The sequence below is a fragment of the Podarcis vaucheri genome (assembly GCF_965113315.1).
Source record: "Podarcis vaucheri genome assembly, chromosome: 11".
NCBI lineage: Eukaryota > Metazoa > Chordata > Lepidosauria > Squamata > Lacertidae > Podarcis > Podarcis vaucheri.
In genome coordinates, this window is record NC_138749.1 from 43,870,909 (window position 1) to 43,890,808 (window position 19,900).

At 42.9% G+C, this 19,900-nt stretch overlaps 1 long non-coding RNA gene across 3 annotated transcripts in view; it reads left to right on the plus strand.

The window, feature by feature from the left end:
* Positions 1-10,409: 10,409 nt before the first annotated feature.
* LOC309514509 overlaps positions 10,410-19,900 on the plus strand; it is a 266,727-nt gene continuing 257,236 nt past the window's right edge. For all 3 annotated transcript variants that reach the window (XR_014212023.1, XR_014212024.1, XR_014212025.1), the window contains exons 1-2: positions 10,410-10,769; positions 11,057-13,635. This is a non-coding gene — a long non-coding RNA (uncharacterized lncRNA). The remainder of the gene's footprint in view (positions 10,770-11,056; positions 13,636-19,900) is intronic.

Below are 19,900 nucleotides of genomic sequence, written 5' to 3' on the forward strand. Positions count from 1 at the left end.
CACCCCCATTTTATCTGGTTTACATTTCAACTTGCTTGCCCTTATCCAAACTTGTTTGCTCTCATTTTCTTTAACTCAGAAATGGCAAACTCTTGAATAACGGCAGCCTCCCGATCAGAATAAAATATTGGCTGCAGAATATTTTCCTAGCCTCTATGCCAAGCAAAAATGTGGAAGGGGGGGAGCCCACAACCCTATCTCATATATTCACGATTTTCCATATCCAGCATTTTTAGCTGTGCTAATAATTCTGCTACTCTACGGCCCTACCGCTGAGCCTGTTCAGGCAAAGCTGTCTTGAAGCTGGAATCCAACTGCCGTACATTATTAATTCAAGCTGTCTCTGCAGTTATACACACTCAAGAGAATACCCAGCAGCCCAATCCCATTTCATTGCGACACCAGCAAATGGAGGTCATCAGCTGGAGCACAAACTAGCAGTGGCCTCTCTCTGTGTCAGGGGCTGGCAGAAGGCAGATTGGCACTGGGTGGAAACAGCAGCATTCTGGGGCAGGGGTGGGCATATATAAAGCCCTTGAACTATTTACAATGAACTAAGGCAGGGGTGAGGAACTTGTGGTTCATTCAAACTCCACCTCCCATCAGCCCCAGCCAGCCTGGCCAATGGCAAGGGATGATGGGAACTGTACTTAACATCTGGAGGACCACGGGTTCCCCTTCCCTGCAGTGAGTCTTCCACCTCACCCTGAGATCATGCTCTCCTGCCCTGACGCCATGTGGCAACTCTCCAGCAGGCCATTTGTTCTAAGAGGAATTGGGAGGAGAAAGAATCTTGGCAGGCCAGACATGGCATATGGGCCCCATGTTGACTTTCCTGTTCCTTGTGGATAAAATGGATGCGATGAAGTGGCTCATTTCCTAGTATTTTGCTGCCTTTAACCACATACTCTGTGGAGATTGTTCCCCCCCCCCCGGCAGCGGTCCCCTACCTCCAGAAGTACTGATCTAATATTACCTCACGCCAGGAAGTGAACATGGCCAGGATGCCTGCATGGCAATCACAGTCAAAAATGCTAAGTCAAGAGAAATAACTTGCTCATCTCTTGCTATAAGGAAAACCCAACAATTAAGAAACTGTGGCTTTAGAAGCAGTACACATTGTATGTGCAATACAATTCTCTCTCTCTCTCTCTCTCTCTCTCACACACACACACACACACACACACACACACAGAGCGCTAGGTTTTGTGCTATGATCCTGTCTACTCCTGAGCTGAGAACTCACAGACATATTTCAAATTTAAAATAATGTATGTGTTTATGTTAAAGCTCTGGTTTACAGTTCACGAGAATTTGGCCCAAGATCTTTAGAATTCAAAGCTCCTTTTGTTGCATTTTAGAGAACATTCCCTTAAATAAGTCAATTATTTCCTCAATTGTTTTTTTGCTTGTCGTTTGGTTTTATTCATGGCTTTTTTTTACTCTTAGAGGATATAGGAAGAAAACTAAAAAATTTAACATGCAAGCAACAGAGACAGACAGACAGATGGAAGATCTGGGCAGGGTGCCAAAAGTATTGTGTTGTGCAGTTCCTTTTCAGCTGTAAAAACAATCTCGACCCTGAAATTCTGCCATACAGTCATAAGATTAAATATATATATATATCCCATGTGACCATACTAGGATCTGCAAATACAGTCTCTCTGTTCCTTGCAAACCATTTCCACTTGTCTAGTCCATGAGAAAGAGAAAGGGCTTTTTTGTCTGCAATTCTGAATTCATGAATCTATTCTTTTTTATTGCTCCTTCATTATATAAGGCTGTTTTAGATTAGAAAGAGGAGTTCATAAAATTGGAAGACTGAGCCCTTTTCACTATTTATCTGTTATGTTCCATTAGCTCTAATTGTATAAACCTAATTTAAGTTTGTGATTATAAAGGTTCTCTATTTCTATATAATATTCTAATGGTAATATCCAGAAAGACAAATTGCATTGATTTAAGTCTTTAATCCATAAGGTTGCAATCCTAAACAAACCTAGGGTCATTGGGAACGGTGGGACTTACTTCTGAGTAAACACGAATAGGGCTGCACTGCAAGCTTCTTCCTTGGTTAATAAAATTCTAGCCATGAACAAAAGAGTTGTATTGGAAGAGGCAATTTCTGAAGTCTCCCTAGGGTTCAGAGGTGGATCTTTACATTGGGGAGGGGAGATAAGAAACAAATTTTTGAGACTGCAACCCACAGGGCACTTTGCCAGCCCAAAGCATTCACCAGAGCCTTCACTATGGAAATAAATGAGCAAATTGATCCTCTTGAACTATTGCTGCAGTGGCATGCTGGCAATCCTCTATTCAGTTTTACTCCCTACAATGGAGACTCTCATCACACTGTGGGAGTTCAGAGAGCTCCTCTCCCTTGCCAGCACCTCCTGATGCCATAGAAGAGCCCATCATTCAGAGGGCAAAAGAAGGTGGAGGGATGAGCAGAGAGGAGAATCACAAGGGGAATGGCATGGCCACAGAGGCAGCTAGCAGCTGGTTCTACCCATCAGATAGATGGTCCAAGAAGAAGGGAGAGACTGAGAACGAAGGATTTCTAAGCTATCTGGCCACCATAACCAAACATGACCACCCAGGCCCAGCAGTGTGTAGGGGGCAGGTTGGGCTGGTCTAGGGTCCTTCTGAGACCTAGGCCTTTGGCCAGTGCCTGACCTCCTGGATTCCACATGGTCAGAGAGGAAGCCAGAGGGGAAGGATCTGTGACCCTTCCCACCAGCTGAAGCCAAAAGGGTGCATGGATCAAGGTTTCCTCTCTACCTGATGGACGCAAACCATAAGGGTAATAAAGTGATATTCACAACCCTGGGAACAAGGCTTCCTGTCCCTAGACCATACTGCCTGTGCCTTACTGTAACACTACCATGTTGCACAGGGGAGGAAAGATCCAATGGATGGCACAGTGGCAGCAACAGACACTGGAATACAGTCGTACCTTGGATCCCGAATGCCTTGCGAGTCGAATGTTTTTGCTCCCGAACACTGCAAACCAGAAGTGAGTGTTCTGGTTTGCAAACGTTCTTTGGTACCCGAACGTCTGCCGTGACTTTCACAGCTTCTGATTGGCTGCAGGAGCTTCCATGACATAATATAAAACCACTTCCATGTCATAATATAAACCAGCATGCAGCTCAGAAATTTCCTTCAATGAAATGCATAGAAAATGTGCTGTTGCCTGAATGAGATTTGTTTGTGGGAATCTTCTTAGGACAGCTCTAGGACTATAACTGAAACTATTTTTCAGCTGTTCACTGTTTTGCTTACTTGCCAATTTAGCTGCCAAATATCTGAGTCATCAGTAAAGAGGGATAAGAAAATAAGACCAGTATGTTTTGTGGCTTTGAGGAAACCATTTTTATCCTGTGCAAATTTCAGATCCAATTCTGGACATAATATAACAAAAATAAGGCTGTTTAAGCTTGTCAGGACAACTCAAGACACCTAAAGCCATTTTAACAATAGTATTACTATTTATCAACAATACAACCAAAAACTTGTATTTAATTCCACTGAAAGCTTCAAAGGTAGTGAAGATTTAGGGGTCAAATATGTCTTGCATGTAAATATGTGTAGCCACTGTCATATTTCGCCCAGTTTTCAATTCTTCAAAATGCTGTTGAAATTCTGTAACATGTGTTTGTGTGTAATTGATGTGTGGGAGTGTGTGCAGCTAGCCTTAAGACTCGATGCAAACACACAGTTCAAGCTTTAAAATGCCAACTGAGATATATTTTGAAAAGTACCTGAAGAAACCCTCCATGCTCATGGCTGATTGGAATGTGCTTCTGGCTTTCTGTGAACCTTGGATGATAAACCTACAGAAATATTAATACAATGAAACAAAAATTAATCATGAGGTTGCGGTCGTTTGCAGAATTGCAGTGCATAATTTGAAATAAAATGCAAGCAGGGTCCACATTGGTGCCCAGCAGTTCCACCAGCCTTCGGTTTCCCCGGAGTTTTTTAAAGCAAATTTCTAGTTCGCTCCCAGTACGTTTCCGAGCACAATTCAAAGTGCTGGTGTTGACCTTTAAAGCCCTAAACGGCTTCGGCCTAGTATACCTGAAGGAGCGTCTCCACCCCCATCGTTCTGCCCGGACACTGAGGTCCAGCGCTGAGGGCCTTCTGGCGGTTCCCTCATTGCGAGAAGCAAAGCTACAGGGAACCAGGCAGAGGGCCTTTTCGGTGGTGGCGCCCGCCCTGTGGAATGCCCTCCCATCGGATGTCAAGGTGATGGACAACTACCTGACATTCAGAAGACATCTTAAGGCGGCCCTATTCAGGGAAGTTTTTAATGTATGATATTTTAGTGTTTTTTGGTTTCTGTGGAAGCCACCCAGAGTGGCTGGGGAAACCCAGCCAGATGGGCGGGGTACAAATAATAAATTATTATTATTATTATTATTATTACTACTACTACTACTACTACTATTATTATTATGACTAGCAAAAAGTTGAAACAGGGTGTACAAGAGAAGCCACTAACTGAGGTTCTGAGGAAACTCCTAGAAACACTATGCTATGGCCAAACTCGTTTTTGTATGTTAAAGATCCCAAATTCAACCCCCTGGCATCTCCATGTAGGACTTGGGTGAGGGACAGCCTCCATCTTCAGCCCTGGAAAGCCACCAATGGTTTAGTCTTCGCTTCTTTAGACAAGAAAGGCTCCCAGAGCAGCTTAGAAAGATAGCGAGCAGCATAGTCGTCACACTCAGCCTTACAATCTAAAAGAGACAATGCCCAAGGGGAGAAAATGGGATAAGGAATGAAGAAAAAGCAACGCCAGGTACCAGCTCTTAAAGTTATCAGCTTTGATGGACACAGATCAAGAAGTCTGATGGGATGATTGCCACCAAGTGACAGCTGAGGGAGAGCCAGAGGCAGCTGGTCTCTCAGCAGAAGCAATGCAATATGCCTGCTTCCCTTCTCTCCCCCTGCTCTGTAAACTGATGTAGTAACTGCCACTGTGTGAAAAACAGTTGAATCTGAATTATTTTTTTAAGAAGCAGTTTGTGGTTGTAGGGAAAGGACAAGTTTTAGTATAGTTTTTCAGGGAGTTTCTTTGCACAATTCCCAGGTTCCTCTTCATTGCTTTTTACCTGAAGACCACCACAGAAGCAATAGGATTAAGGATTTCTGAAATGTTGACCATCTGTCCACAGACTGCCTGCTTCTTCCAATCACTACTTCTGGGGAATGATGCTATGACCGGGCTTCAGGTTTTGTGATAAGGATGATGCAGTATGAAGCACAAAGTCTGGGAGGGGAGAGGGGAGAGGGGAGAGGCACAGGGCAAAGAGGGGAAGCCACTCTGTCACCACCTGCTGGTCTAAATTTGTATAAAGTAGTTTTGTAGGGTCTTCGGAGATCCCTTAACCCAGAGAAGTGCCCTGCGTGATCTTATCCACACACCATTTTGCTCACCTGGTTTTGAACTAAGCTGATACTGAAATAAGCCTGCCTTTAATACAATTTGACTGTTGCATTTGAATGATCGCTGTGCAGTTTATGTGACACCTGTAACTTAATTTGCCATGTACTCACAGAATCTGGCATCAGTGGAGCTTAATTTCAACTATGTGAGGGGGTGAACTCCCCAGGCAGCAAAGGGTCTTACTTCCTGCAATACCTGCTGGATGCTTGTATCTGATTATTTACAATTTTGACTACTCCAAATCAGAAATGAAACCTGTCTCCTCAAATGCCAAGTTATTGTCAGGCACACTGAGCTATCCTCAGAGAGGTGATGGCATGACTCTTTCTTCATTCTGCTTTTAAATCCTTCACAACCATCATTCACACTCAGTTGGGCATTTATGCATAGCAGTCATGTCTGCTGTTTTTATTTCATTAATCTACAAAATTTTGCCTGCCAATCTTCGTTGTCGTCCATCACTATCGTGGCTGAATTTCTACCACTGGAAGAAAGCTAATGGTGTAAAAACCCTCACTTTTGAAACAGAAAAATAGCAGAAATCCTGAAGATCCCAATCTATCTCCTTTTGTTTTGTTTCCGTACAGATACCACAAATTGTGACGCTGCAACCCTTTGCACACTTACCTGAGGGTAATCCTCATTGAACTTGGTGGGGCATACTTCCTAATAAATATGCATAGGGTTTCACGGCATAGTAACTTAACATTTTTCCAAAGTCTCATATGAAAAAAAGAAATGTGGCAAGAAATCAAATGAAAAATGTAAGTGGAAGAACTGAGGGTTGGGTTTTTTTAAACCAACCTTTCTTTTTTAACAGGGCTGTGAATGATCCCGCCAAATCACACCCTTTACTTCACTGGAAGCCTACAAACACCAGATTGGGAAAAGAGAAAGTGTAATACGATGATGTCTTTAGCAAAAGTAGAGGACCACCTTCAAGTACCATCATTGCCAGAGAGAAAGGATCATGGATAGTTGGACTAGGAAATTATAATCATTATGTAATTTGTACCCCACCCGTCTGACTGGCTTGCCCCAGCCACTTTGGGCGGCTTCCAAGAGATATAAGAACACAATAAAACATCAAACATTAACAATATCCCTAAACAGGGCTGCCTTCAGCTGTCTTCTAAGAGTTGTGCAGTTCTTTATCTCCTTGACATCTGATGGGAGGGCGTTCCACAGGGCGGGCGCCACTACCCAGAAGACTCTCTGCTTGGTTCCCTGTAACTTCACTTCTCGCAGTGAGGGAAGAGCCAGAAGGCCGTCAGAGCTGGACCTCAATGTCGAGGCTGAACAATGGTGGTAGAGATGCTCCTTCAGGTATACAGGGCCTCCATAACTCTTGCCAAATAGATTTGGCAGCTGTGTCTGGGGTAGATTGAGTTTGACACAGGGATGCTTGAGGAATTCATCTGGTTCATATTCTGAAGTGAAATGACCTGAACTGAATCTAATGTATGGATTGGAATGCGGCTAGCTATCTTTTGGATCCTGTCATTTTCTAAGATTCTGCCAGAGCACATAGTTGTGCCTACTGTGTGGCAGCAAAAGCAGGAAAGAAGGCCTACATCACTGCTTCCATCCTGTCCTCAAGAGCTCTTCAGGGTGGTCCATAGGTTGTTGACACCTATATTAGGAGCCTTGAACACCTCAGAGATGGTCTGTGAGTTGCTTTCTGGGCATCTTGAGGACAAAGTTGTTTGTCTCCTGTGAATTGCTTTCTGGGCATTTTGAGGACAAAGTTGTTTGTCTCCTTAGTGATCTAGATGTCACGACTAATTCAGTCCAAAGTGAGGTTTCCAACGCTCCATCAACCCATTGGGAGCAGTCATTAGAGCTTTGGACCAATGATACCCAACTCCATTTGTCTGTAACATCTGAACTGAGAATACTTGAGAAGGCCCTGAACCAGTGTCTGGATGCAGCAATGGGATGGATGAGCGCTAATAGTGTTTGAATCCTGGCAAGACAGAACCTCTGTGGGTGAGTAGTTCCTGGGTCCAGGAAGGTGCCTTCCCTGGATGGGGATCATGCTCTCCTTGAAGGAGGCGGTGTGCTGTTTGGAGGTGCTCCTGGATCTATCTCTGTCTATCTATCTATCTCGGTGGTGGTGTCCTTGGTGGCTAGGAATGTTTTAACCAACTTTGGTTGATAAGGCAGCTACATGCATTCCCATTGACCACAAATGTCTTGTACTAGTAACCTCATAGCTGGATTACCACAGTACACTCTATGTGAGACTACCCTTGAGGCTGGTCCAGAGGCAGCAGCTGGTGCAGAAATGGGTGGCTAGGTTGTTTGTGGAGGCAAAGCCACCACAGAACACCCTGCTTGCAGGATTCGGCCTAGATGCCAATCTGCTACTGAGCCAAGTTCAAGGTGTGAGAACTAGCCTAAGGCCTTATACACCAGGTTATCTGAGAGACATGCCTTACATATCCCAGTAAATTGCTGTGGTCAAGCTTTTCCGGCAAGTTCCAATAATCACAGAAGCCCACTCTGCAGTAATTTGGAACAGGGCTTTTAGTGTGGCTGTTCTGTGAATAGCGTTCCTGTTGAGATACAGCACAGCTGAAGATATTTTTGTTCTGACAGTCTTCCCAGTTGGTCTTTTCCACAAGTGTCTCCTTGTTAGGGTTTCAGGTATTTGCCGTTTCATGTTTTTAAACTGTTTTTAATCATCTTATGTGTAGGTCGCCATGAGACAGTTGTTGAGGTGGTGATTTGTAAATCGATGATGATGATAATCTTGCCTTTGAAAATGTGCAGTGTTATGAGGTGGCCTTTAAACAAAATGGCAGCATTATTTTGAAAGTGTGTGGCTGTCACAGCATCAGCCAGGCTTTCCGGCCACTTGGGGAAAGCTGTTACTGGTAGAGTGAGATGGGAACTTTTAAAAAAAGCCAGTATGTGGACCACCTCATAAAATTGCAAGTACAGATTTAATTTTTAAAAATCACATGGTGTTTTTTTCAACAGCACATTAATATGGAATTAGAAATAAGAACATGTGGAAGTGGTGTGGTCCAGAAGTAGACTGCTTTGTCCGCTCCTTGGAACTTTAAGTAAATGTTGAGGCACAGAAATTTAAAAGCACAGAAGCTTAAATAATGGCACGGCTCAGAAGAAGGCATCCCCTCGTATCTTTCATTTGCCATGCTTCTGTTAAGACACTGTGTGTGGCTTAAATTCAGTTGTTAGATTACTTTAATGCAATCAGAAGGAGTGGCGCAGCAACAATGGAAGGTGAGAAAGGAAAGGGGCTAGGAAGTGGAAATTTGAAAGCTAAGACTGGAAACAGAGAGGTGTCTTATGGGTGGGACAACCACATCCTGTCAGATTTTGAGGGAAACCTCCATTTCTGATGCCATAGTAAACAGATAATGCAGACAGGGCCAAACTGTTTTACAAATCTTGCTTCCCTCTCTCCCAAATGCCAATTCACGTTAAAGCAAAACTGGGCAATATGTGAAGTGTGTTGATGCATTTCATCTATCTGATTTTTTAAAAAACAAAATGAGCGGCAACCAGAAGGGAAGATCAGAACCAGGATTGTGCTGCCTCAGGTGGAAGTTAAGACTTTCACACAGCACCATGGCCATTTAGAAAATTCCCTACCTGAATCTGCCATACATCTCAGGAGAAAGACCTCTAGAGCAGGGGTCTGCAACCTAAGGCCCATGGGCTGGTAGCGGCCCACAAGGCTTGTCTAACTGGCCCATGGTGACCCCTGCCGCCACCCGCTCTTACCAGCGGGGCGCCTGTGCCCATGTGCACAGGTGCTCCCCCCGACCCGGATGTGCACTGGAAACAGTGTGTGCGCATGCGTGCGGGACGTAGAAGCACCCATGCGCATGTGCACATGCTATTTCTGGTGCACATACAGGTCAGAGGAGCGCCGGAAATAGCGTGTGTGCTCCTCCGACCCAGAAGAGAGTGCGTGCGCACACGCTCCGGCCCACCCTCTGACAGACGGAGCGTTGACCGGCCCATCCTCAGATAAGGTTGCCGACCTCTGCTCTAGAGCTAATGGTAGCTTCCCTTATGGTGGAAAACAGTTACATGAAATATGTAAATGCATTTCACATAGCATCTAGTTTGGGCCTTAGTTATACAGTACAGTCATACCTTGGGTTGAAGTAGCTTCGGGTTGAAGGAGCCTGAAGTTTTGGGGGTCGCTAGAATTGGAGGAATCCTGAAATACGTTCTGAAACACTCTATGGACTTTATTTTTAACTTTGGAAATTTGGCTGAATTGTCCAGAAGGAACAAAAGTATTGCTAGGCTGGAGTTTTCCCGAGATTGGCTCCTGAGCATCAAAGAATATGAAGAAAACCTGCAGAAGGGACTTGGAAGAGATTTAAGAGGCTCGGATATAAGATTACCAGGTTGATGGACTATATGGAACTGACGGAAAGGACTGGCAGAATCCGAAGCCAGGGAGAGGAGATAGTGGAAGATTACTGGAAAATTTAAAGCGTTTATTTAGAAATATTGTTAAAGTAATGACTGTTAGAAAAATGATGGAATGATATTTTATGGATTTAGCAGAAATGCTATAAGAAGTTGGGTGTATATAAGTAATTCACCTTTAATGGGAAATAAGGTTAAAGAATATGTTATTTATAATATGACAGAAAATAGAGAAAGATGGAAAGGATTTGCTGAAACAAGTACTAGAAGTGGGACACAAAAAGGGAGGAAGTCGAGGAAACAAGGGAATGAAGGACAGAGTATGCAAAAGGAGGGATGTTTTTAAATTGTTTTTGTTTTGCTTTGTTTATGTGTTTAGTTTAATGGGTTTAGGGTGGGTTTGTATTGTTTATATATTGTATTTTTTTTGTTTTTTCTTGTTTTTTTCTCTTTTTTCTTTTTTGTCTTTTCTCTCTTTCTTCTACTTTTTTGTAACTTTTAAAAGTAATAAATATTATTATAAAAAAAAGAAGTAGCTTCGGGTTGAGCATTTTCGGGTTGCGCTAAGTGGCAACCCAGAAGTAACGGAGTGCGTTACTTATGGGTTTCGCCACACGCGCATGCGCTGAAAAATGACATCACGCGCATGCGCGGAAATGGCAAATCGCGACCCGCGCAGACGTGGATTGCGTTCACTTCAGGATGCGAATGGGGCTCTGGAGCAGATCCTGTTCGCATCCAGAGGTACCACTGTAGTTTTCAACTACAAAAGCCCAGATGATTAACTTGTTTGGTAAGGCAACAATTTGAATTAAGTCCCATTCTGTCTTATATTTATTATCTGGTAGATAGAGATGGCAATATCTTTGACTTTTCTACACTGATAACTAGCTAGGTCAGGGGTCTGCAACCTGCGGCTCCGGAGCCGCATGTGGCTCTTTTACACCTTTGCCGCGGCTCCGGGGCGGATACTAGCGAGGGGAGGAGGCGCATTGTGCGCCCCGACACTCCCCACTGTGGCGGGCGCTGTACTGGCTGTGACATCACATGGGGGCAGTGCGTGCATTAGTCACGCACCATCCCGACGTCACCTTCCCGGTTTTGCGGCTCCCAGGTTGTTTTTCTTCGGAAACGGGTCCAAGTGGCTCTTTTTGTCTTAAAGGTTGCAGACCCCTGAGCTAGGTGATAAGGAAGTCAACTTTTTCTGGTTAACAAAAATATAGGAAAAACAGCGCCCTTCATATTTACAGAATTCTGCAGGCAGGATAAGATCTAGGCAACTGACAGAAAGCATTTCGTTGCTCTAGTGCCCTAGTGTATTGCTGTGGCATACTAAATTTATAAATAGAACTTGCCGTCACCCTGCAGAGGCCCCTATAGCTTCTCAAAGCACTTCAGAGCTAGATGCTCAGGGAGATAGGGAACGACAAAGACATGTTCTAACATAGAGCAAGATGAAAGGGAGTGCACTAGTTGGCTGGTAGCAAGAAGCAAACACCAGAGACAGCCTTGTTTCCTGGAGACCTATTCACAAGATCCACATGGGGCACACCCAGATGTGATATGAGTATACCTGCACACGAGCTGGCATGATATGAAGTGGTGCTTAATCCTTCTTAGCGAGGCTGTCAGCCAGCAGTTAAGGTGCCAGGGCCAATTTGTGTAAGCATGCACTCTGCCCAAACCTATTGTGGATCACTCCTTGGTATAGAAAGCTTTGACTGTAAGCAACTGGAGATGACCAGGATCGCAGGAGAGGAAGGCAAGCAGAAGTGGAAGTCTCAGCAATTTCAGTATAGCCGTGTAGACTTTGTGGTTGCCAGCCAGCTGTTGTGAACAAGGATGCTTTTCTGTCGTAGTTTTCCTTACTGGAAATAGGCCAGCGTTCTTTTTGGCTCAACTTTATAGTAGTAATCAATGCCCAGCAGTGTGTAGCTGGTGTTTTTTTTAAATTTTAGTTAAGGAGAGCCAGTAAAGGTAAATGGCATTGCTAAGGCCTCCTTGAAAAAACCCTCTCTTGTTAACATAGCCAAATTCTCTGGCGTTGCATTTGCACTGGCATTCTTCTATAGATCTTCTTTGTTCCCCGCTCCTGTACGATGTGCCTGCATAGCTCAGTTGGTTAGAGCATGATGCTGATAATTCCAAGGTTGCAGGTTTGATCCCCATATGGAACAGCTGCATATTCCTGAGTTGCAGGGGTTGGGCTACAGACAGTTCTCAGAGTCCCTTCCAACTTGATTCTATGATACCTATGATGACTCAAGTTGCTGAACATTAACAGGCCGGAAGCAACTAAATGCGGATAAGTAAATCCCACCTGCCCCTTTTAACACCTTCCTTCGTGTTCCCCCCTTTTCTTCCTCTTCTTCAGCTGCGGATACTAATTAGAAGATTCATTCCACAGGATTATGCACCTAGCCACAGTACATTTCAGAGGATATTATGTCATCTATAATTTTTTTCAATGACTCAGAAATTGTTTTAGGCTGCGATTCAAAAATTCCCATTAATTTCAGAAGACTTTATTCTACAGTAGCTGTGTGCAGGTTTGCATCCCAAAGTGATTTCCATTGGTCGCTTTCTTCACAAGGTATAGATCTTGGTGGCTCAGTTAGTGCACACAAGTCTGGGCCTCCTCAGTTTAGCTCAAGTAACTATAATACCGCCTTGTGTTCAAAAAATTATGACCTCATGTTTTGGTTAGAGCTAATATACAAGCTTTACTTCCTATTGCAATAATATGGCAGTGCAGTACTGTTTTCTTTGCTAATTCTTCCCACTCCAGCTCATCCTATGGTTATGTTGGTCGTCTTCCCCTATTCCAACTAAAGTAGCTAACTAAAAGCTACTTAATATATTAAAGAAAAGTCAGGGTGTGGACAGTGGAAATGAATTTCCATTTTAAATACGGCATGAAAAACCTAGCCAATAAAGAAGAAAAATGCAGGAACTCTTAAACTGAAGCATTGCAGCCTGCAAAAGAAACTAGCTATACTACCTACACAGAACACACAAGCTAGAAAAAACTTGTTCCTTACCATAACTTGTACTTGCTTATGCAGTGCCATAATATTGGAAGGAGTTAAGAGCCACTTTGCAAAGGCAAAATCATTACTATGAACTGGCTTGGGGACAAACTGTCTCCCAAATATACCATGGATGATACACCATCATTTACAGGAATGGATTAGGATTGTACCCATGCAGTGCAATGCTATACTGGTTTACTTAGAAGAGCTCAATGGGACTTACTCCCCAATAAATATGTATAATATTGCAGCCTTATTTATATTTTGATTTTGTAGGAATAAGACTAAGGATTCACTCAGCGCATGTGGTTGTTCTTTTCTTCCAGAAAAGCGAAATTATTTTAATTGTTTTTATTATTATCATTGTATTTTTTTAATTTATACGATTGTGGTTTTGCGCCATTGAAAGCTACTCTCAGTAGTTCATAGGCAAAACAAGAATGGGACAGGAACGTCTATATAAACAAACAAACAAAATCACTAAACAATTATGCATTGTGCTTCTCTTCACAGAGAGTTTAAATGGTCTATTTCTGCAGTGTTATCAGTTCTACAGCATGCGCAAGAAGCTGGTCTTTCTTGGTGGTGGGGAATACTTGCAGATGTCCATTAGGATTGGCGGAAGATAATGTGTCTAGTTACATATGTGTACACAGACACTAAGACTGAGTGGCTCAGTGATACAGGTCCAACAGACAGGGGCCCAGATAGCAGGATTAGGAAAGATCTGTGCTTGAGTCTTTCTAGAGATGCTGCCACACAAGATTAGACAACACTGGGCTCAACGGACCAGTTCTCTGACAGTGTAATCTTAGTCATCCCTCGTGTTACGTTTGTTTCATGTTGCGGCTTTTCAGGTTACGAACGCGCCAAACCCAGAAGCGTTTACTTCTGGGTTCGCCCCACGCGCATGCGCAGAAGTGATCTGCGTGCTTCACACACACGCAGAAGCGCTCTAGCGCGCTTCACGCATGTGCAGTAGCAGTGCTCTACTTACGGACTTTTTGGGGTGCGAATGGCACCCCGAAACAGATCGCATTCATAAATAGAGGTACCAGTGTATTTGTAAACTAACAAAGATAAGAGAGAGAGAGAGAGAGAGAGAGAGAGAGAGAGAAATAGACAGGCAGGTATTTTTAGACAATGGCGCCAAAGGGCACCTGCTTCAGGTTCTGTTCCTTCCATCCAGACACACAGATTTGGGGGGCTGGGTGCATGACCCAATTCAGGCAGAATGAGGCAGCCCCCACAGGCAGATGCTTTTAATGTCATAAAAGGGTAGCAGATTGTCAGTTATTGCATTTTTACTGCCAGCAAGACAGAGACACAGCTGTGGAGTTTTCTGCTTCAGGCACCAAAGTAAGTTGACAGGCCAAGAGTTCAATGCATCTTAACTTGTAAACGGATGGGGAAGGGAGACTTTACTGCCTCAGGCTTTTCTTCGGGGCAGCCCTGCAATACAGCAGGGGGAACCACCTGCAGAATCCTTTCAATGTACACACGGCCCATCCGGGACTCTTGAAATATGAAGGGCAAATAACTCCGCTTCAGTTCCCATGCCAAACAAGCACATTAAACTTCATTTTTATCTGCAGAGACCACATGCGGGAGTCATGCACCTTTCAGGAAATGGACCTGCTGCATTAGCATATCACATGACCCTGTTTCCCAACCCTTAGAAGGGGGGGGACACTAAACGGACAGGAGCATACCTCAGTATTTAACATCCCAATGAATGTTGATTTAGGTTTGGCTCCACAGGGAGCAAGAGAGAAAATGAAATGCAATTAACAGCAAGTGGGGGCAGCACAGTCCTGCTGCCCACATTAGATTTCTTGGGCATGATGCACACTGAATCCCTCCAAGGCCAGCCCTGTGGAGGCCTACAGGGAACTAAGAACCGTGGGAGTAACTGACCTGCACAAAAAGCAGCCATGTTCCATGGCAAGATGAGAATTAGACTTACTGAGATCAGAGTTTGGGCACAAGACAGAATCAGAGACTACCGGGCAGACAAGTATTGTGCTGAGGGCCAGCACCAAAGTGCAGGGCACAGCAGAAAGATGTAACTGGAGAAGAGGGTCAAAGCCAGGGGCTAATTGCTGAAGCATAGCCAGGATGATGACTGAGGGCAAGATCAAAGATAAGGCTTAAGACACTGAGTAGCATACAGGTGTTTCTACATGGGCTGCTCCAGGTCAGATCAGAGGGCAGAAATTATAATAAAGTTAGCCAGATACTTCAGGGCAAGGTTTTTCAATAAAACCAGATGCTGCTTATTTAAAGACATTAGTGCCCCTGCTAAGTAGAATTAGGTCATTTTTAAAACTTGACTTTAAAAACTATGGTGAGGAAACCAGGAACTCCTTGGACATACACAATCACTTCCACCTTCATATTGGGGCTTTGCTAGGGCCGTTTTTTTCTGCCCTTCTTCTCCTAATACAAGGCTCCTCATCGTGTTGAAGCTTCTTCCCAAAGTTCCACAGACTTCAGGATGGATTATCAGGTGTTTTGTGGACCACAATTGGACTCCAATCAGGGGTGCCATCTTGAATAAAATATGGGGGGAGCTGGCAAACCTCGCCCACATAATTGATCACACAATGCGGCACACATACACTATTTGAATGGGAATGTCCATCAACTTGGAGGGTGGCCCCCCTCAAATATTTTATGGGGGAGCAAAGGGACCTTGGCCCCTAGGAGTTGACTCCTATGACTCCAAGGCCTGCTCAGCCCTTTGGATCCACTCAAGTGTTTGTATGAAGTAATGAAGAATAGGGAATGTCTGTGGTAGATAGTAAGAATCCTTCTGAACAAGGTCTCAAGTTTCAGCGATTTAGCAATTGTGTAGAAGCTCTGTGATGGCAGAGTTTTTAATCCATAGTAGTCTGTAATCCTGAAAAAAACACACAGTTGGGCACCAATCTTATGCATACTTAACTGTAATTCCCACTGAACTCAGTGGAGCTTACTTCTGAGTAAGCATGTATAGGATTGCACCATGCTTTCTTTGGAGACAAATGATATTGTAATCAGTGGACCCTCCTTCCCAGTGAATGTGCTTAGGACATACTGCAATATTTTATTATTTTGAGGGAAGATTGCTGAACAAATTGCAGCTTTATGGAAGTTGTGTGGCACCAGCCAATATACACAATGACTCTTCTGTGTCCTCAGTTGTGATGACAGATGCATAGCAGTGGTTAGTTTTAGTACACTTGTGGTTCAACTGGCATTTATAACCACTTGTTTGCTGCTTGAAGATTAATCTTCCCTAGTAAAGTACATGAAAAGTCTTCTTTGGCTTTAGAAAACGAAGACTCATGCCTGGTGAAATAAACTGAACAATCTCTAACTATAGAATCCATATTCACAAAGCATGCTGCCAAAGTTTCCTGTGGCTGTTATGAAGTTGTTGCTTTTACTTCGTTTCATTTTAAAGTATGATCTATTTGTGTTTTAAACAGTATTTTAAGTCACTTGGAGACATTCAGCTTACAAGCAACTGATAAATCTAAATAAATAATAATTATAATAATAACTTTCTAGCACAATGGTTAATTTAATAAAGGAGAAAAGCACTTCGTAGATAAAGGATTCCAGAAAGAAAAAGAATTTACAATAATTTATATAAAGTACTAATCATTATGCTTTGGAGAAAGTTGAATCTGTCATACATTCCTTATTTTATTGGTTTAATTGTTTCACACTGCAAGACTGAGCATGTGTTCAACGGGGCTTACTACTTCTAAGTAATTAGTAACCTTATTATCTATATCCTGCAATTCTGTGGTTGCACTCAACTAAATAAACATAGATACATTCCTAAAACACAATTAAAAAACAAATGATCACATTAACTGATAATTTTTTACCTTTTTTGTAAACCGCTTTGAGGTTTTGTTTGGTTTACAATCCAACAGCATATAAATTTTATGAAACAAGTAACAATTCAAATGAAATATATAATAAACAGCTTTTAAAAAGAGTTAATTGTACATAGGATTGTGGTGTTTGTTTTTTTCCTTTTCTTTTGCCACACACAAATCTCTTCACAACATCTATCCCGCCTGCTATCTATTATTTTGGAACCAATTTTGTAACAATGTAATTGCAGTGTAACTGCAGTCAAGCTGCTAGGTCTGCATTACTTTCCTCCTTTGGTAATAGAGGAAGTTTTGAAGGGAAACGTGCTCAGAAGGCAATAAAAGAGCATGACTTCCCATGTTTTTTAACAATGGCCCATCAGACTATGCTCAGACATTAAACATCTGGTCCCTTCCATTGCTTAACACCCACCCACCCCTTCATTCATTGGTTATCATTATTATTTATTGGACCTTACAGTATAATATATTGGTTAATATATGTGGTACTGTTGAGGCCATCCTCTTCCCACCCATTTCCTCAGTTTGCAATCTTGGCATCAGAGTTTGCCATTAGAGGTCATTATGGCAATCTCTTTAATGTGAGAAAGGGATATAAGGAGGGTGGGGGAAGCAAAATTCCAAATACCCAAGTCACAAATGATACTGAAAAGAGAAACGCATGGAAATTAGAATCATAGAATCATAGAGCTGGAAGAGACCACAAGGGCCATCGAGTCCAACCCCCTGTAAATTACTTTACAGCTGGTGTACTTCTGTAGAACTATAAACACCACCATGCAGAGTACATTTGGGTTAAAACTGCTTTACCCAAGGATGTCCAGATAAAACTTTACAAAAGGCTATGTAACTAAGCTCCTGTGTGGCAAGAACATATGATAGACAAAATAAAGATTATTTCTGCACCAGCTCTGATGACCTTTTAAAAGCAAAGGAATAATAGATATGCTAGCATGCTGCTCTGCATTTTTATTTTGCATATTTTAATGCATGTGGTGCATTAAGGAGTTCCTCTTGTTCTGAGTCTCATTTCAAGAGAAACTTCCAGGTTTCCCTTCAGAACGCCTGGAAATGGAAAAGCCAACTCACAAGGACTTTTCAAGTGCATTATTCATTGAATAGCAGATCCTCAAAATTCCAATGGATGCATTTTTAAAGGCCATGTTATGAACATGTGTTGCAATAAGCATGTCAATTTCATTTTTATAACAGAAGCTTTTTTTATAATTAATAAATACATAAAATTATAAAACAAATCTTACCATTCTCAGGTTCAATTAAGACTTAGGGCTGCACGTTCTTTCGAGCAGCACGGGGAGAACGCTCTGCAAAAGATTAAAATTGAAAGAGAAAATGGCTATTTGTATTTAAAAATACAAGAGGCTATTTGACAAACAGCAAGGAAGATACATGTTTAAGGCTTGCAAATCAACCTTCCCACATGTGCTTATGCATCATGTTTCTCGGCGCTTCAGTGTTCCATAGGCTTAACTATAGGATAGCAGAATCCCCGATACCTGGATCTGCAAAAACTCTATGCTATTCTTAGCACACTGGACTCTTTGAAGTACACTACATCTAATGCTTAACCCACTTTAAAAACCAGACAAGACGAAAATAGTGCATTCAGTGCCAACTGCATAGCTTGTCCATTGTTCTCAGACACATTAGCAGCTGGGTCCGCCCCCCTCCCTCCTTGAAGACAGCAGCATTACAGTCACACTTTCACAACGTAATAGCCCAGAGAGGGGATATTTTTGGAAATGGTACCGCATTACATAACCTCTAGCTCTCTCAAGCACTAAATGCAAGTTCACACCTCTTTCTCTGTGAGAATATTAACTTTCAGTGCAATTTTGCAGGCGAGTTTCATTCAATTGGCTACAAGAAAATCAACTGATTAACAGTTTTCTGAATACAGCTTCAATGACATCCGAGTGAGTTCATTATATATACACACACACACACAGTTTAATCTGTAATGTCTGTTTTATTAACATGCAAAATTTCATTAAAACTGCAGGGATAAACTTAATATATGGTTGCATGCTGCTGGGGTTTTTTGGGTTTTGTTTTTAAAAAGAAGATATGCTACATAGAACATGTTAACCTTGTTCTGTGCAAACCAAATTTCAACCTAACAGAGATGATAGAATCTGCACACACATACAAAAAAAAATTGCATAATTTAAAATATAAAATTCATTCCAAGCTTAACTGCTGCACAAGCAAATGTGTGGAAGGCTGTTGCAGGAAGAATGCCTGCTTCTAAAAATATACACCCAAGGCAAGGCAACCATTAATATCCCAAGCTTAAAAATCCTCCCTTTGCGCAGAAAGACAGAGAGTTAAATCTACATATGCTGCACAGTTTCTCCTTCTTCAACACTGCCTTCTTTGGAAACGTTAAGCAAAATGGAAGGGGGGGGGAGTGTTACAAAAAGAAGAGTTAAAACCCCAGCAGAGTCAAGTAAAAGAAGGGAAGAAAGCGGGAGGGAGGAATAACCCTGAAAGGAAAGGGAATCAAACAAAGAAAGAAAGAGTAGGGGAGAAGAAGAAGGGAAATCTGTGCATTTGGACGGGGAAACGTATATACTTACAGACAAAAGCCCCCGCTCCCTCCTCACTTTCTGTCCTTTCTACATGATCTGAAACACAAATGTGGATTCAAAAAGGGCAGCATGCTACAGCAGGGAATTTATAGAAGGGGAGAGGGGGGGAGAGAGGGGGGTTGGGCAAGGGGGTGTGGGTAGGAATGACTGCACCTCTTTCAGAGGCAGCCTTGCAAAGGGAGGGTGGGAGAAAAGAAAAAGGGGGTGGGGGCAACAGCAAGAGCTCGGGGAGGGGGGTCTCTCTCTCTCTCTCTCCCTCCCTCCTTTTTCTCGCAGGCTTTGGTTGCCTGTGCTGGTTATATTGAACAATGAGCTAATTCTGATGGTAGCTGGCCTGGCGCCAAGCTCTCTCCCCCCCCCCCACAGCTTGCAAGCGCGCACCCCCCCCTCCCTTTGCTGCCGCAGAGCCAGACTGCTTAGTCTGCAATAATCTGCAGCTCAAAGTCTCCCCCGCCCCCCACTTTTCCCAACCAACCTCTCTCTCTCTCT